The sequence below is a fragment of the Plectropomus leopardus genome, chromosome 20, assembly GCF_008729295.1.
Source record: "Plectropomus leopardus isolate mb chromosome 20, YSFRI_Pleo_2.0, whole genome shotgun sequence".
Lineage (NCBI taxonomy): Eukaryota > Metazoa > Chordata > Actinopteri > Perciformes > Serranidae > Plectropomus > Plectropomus leopardus.
The window spans coordinates 26,388,396-26,390,933 of record NC_056482.1 but is presented as its reverse complement, the minus strand read 5'-3'; positions in this window follow the sequence as shown (position 1 = coordinate 26,390,933).

Below are 2,538 nucleotides of genomic sequence, written 5' to 3'. Positions count from 1 at the left end.
GTGTGTGTGTGTGTGTGTGTGTGTGTATATATATATATATATAAGTATGTATATACACTCATCTGGTATCTGGTATATACTATATATTCATGTGTTTGTAAATGTGTGTGTGTGTGTGTGTGTGTGTATAAGTGCTTGTATACATTTCTAGTATCTGGTATGTACTATATATTCGTGTGTGTGTATATGTACATATATATATACATATATAAGTGTGTATATACACTTATCTGGTATCTGGTATACACTATATATTCAAGACTTCCGGAGAATGCGTTGCGTCAAGCCTTCAGAATAAAAGCAGGATTGTTTTAAAAAATCTTGTTCCTGACTGTGGTGTGAGGAGCAGAGAGGGGGAGTGTAGAAAATTGAAGACTTGAGGGTAATTTGATCCTCCTCCTGGTGCTGATCTCCTGTTGTTGCCTCTCCTCCTCCTCCCTCTGGCTCGGTGAATTTGGCAGCTGTTGGCCGCTCATGTGCGCAGTGAGGGCGTGCTGACAGGACACGCTGGCTATTTTAATGTGGGAGGCCTCCGCGGACTCGACATTCCTGGTCCAGGAGTCAGCTGTGGCATGAGGACCTGGCTGCGCGCGGACTCGGCGCCGCACAACAGTGTGATTGTGCTGCTCACGTGTGGCGCGCACAAGCTCGCGCTCTGTGCGCGGGCAGGTAGCGCACACGTGGTCATAAGACATGTTTTGTTCATGCAGTTAACGTCGCGTCGGTAGTTTGTTTTTGACATGAGTACATCTACTCAAGTACTGCACTTAAGTACATTTTTGAGGTATTTAACTTATTTTAATAGCCATTTGTTTTTATAATGAAGAGAAATGTACTTTTAGTTAACTAAAATGATTTTACAGCTATAATTACTTTTAATTTTTGGCGTTTTTTTCTAATGGCATTTTAAAAAAAACAAAAAACTTTTTGGCGTTTTTTTAATTTAAACATTTTTGTGATTTTTTTTCTTCTTTGCATTAAAAAAAATGAAATGTTTGGTAATTTATATTTTAAAGGCCATTTTTCTTTAAATAAAAACCATAAGTCACCAGAAAGTTACAAATAATTTGTTTTCTGATTTATTTTCTTTTTTTTCATTTTTTTTATTTTATTTCTATTTTCAAAGTTTTGAGGATTTTTAAAGAAAACATGCCTTCTAAACCTGCATGCCAGACAATATAAATATTTGCCCCATTTATTATAGCCAGAAACTGAAAGAAATAGAAATTATCATTGGATTATCAACTTTCCAACAGGCCTTGAACACAAGTTCTGCACTTAAGTACAACTTTGAGGTTTTGAACTTACTTTTCTTGCCCCTTTATAATTCTTATCCACCAAATTTCAGAGAGAAATATTTTACCTTTCACTCTACTACATTTATTTTAAAACTATAATTACTCCATCTTTCAGATTAAGATTATATATGATTAGTTTTAGTGGTGGAAGTACTCAGATCATTTACTTAAGTAAAACTAGTAATACTACAATTTTGAAAAGTACAAAGGTATTAACATCAAAATACCCTGATTAAGTACTCATTATACAGCATTTTAAAATGATGAATGATTTAAGGCATGTTTTCTTTAAAACATTTTCTGTGATTTTTTATTATTTAAACATTTTTGGTGATTTTACTTTGTTTTTTTTCTTGTTTTTTTTTTGCATTTTTAATTTTATTTCTATTTTAAAAAATTGTGTTGGCTTTTAAAGGTAAACATGCCTCCTGCACAAATCTGAAGTCTAAAATTTCACTTCAGAAACCACAGAAACACCACAATTATAAATGGATAGTTAAATTTATGTGTTTTTAAGATGCTGGGAAAACATCTTAGACCTCAAACTAAAAGACCAAAAACCCTTCATACCAAACGGTTGTGAAACTGACCGTGAGTCACTTGACTCTCACATATTTCTCCTCTTCCTCACAGAAACCACATCTGTCAGTGCTGTGCTGAAAGTCTTTTTTATACACCATCTATTTTTCATTTGGGTTAAAGCAGCAGCAGCGTGGACGGTTTCCTCTCGTTAGGAGCCGAGAAGAGCCGGCCTCTCACCTCCGAGCTCGGGGGAATGAAGCCGTAAAAGGCGACATTACGTGCAGCCCGAATATGCACAGAGGGCCTCATTAATGCGAGTGAAGGTAAAGAGCCTCTGAGAGCCGCTCAGCTGCACCGTGATTTCCGAGAACATGACGTCAACTGTTTATTTTTAATCCACTGATGTCTTCTCTCGGCCAATCACATGACAGTTTTTTTCCCCTCAAATTCTTGTTACCATTTTATTAAAATTTTAAAGTGATTATTCTCATAGTGCAGGGATTCTCAACTTGCTCTACTTGGTCCGACAGCCCACTCCAGCGCGGACATGTCCTACAGCCTGCTCCAGCGCGGACATGTCCTACAGCCCGCTCCAGCGCGGACATGTCCGACAGCCCGCTCCAGCGCGGACATGTCCGACAGCCTGCTCCAGCGCGGACATGTCCTACAGCCCGCTCCAGTGGGTGGACATGTCGGACAGCCCGCTAAAGCACGCAGA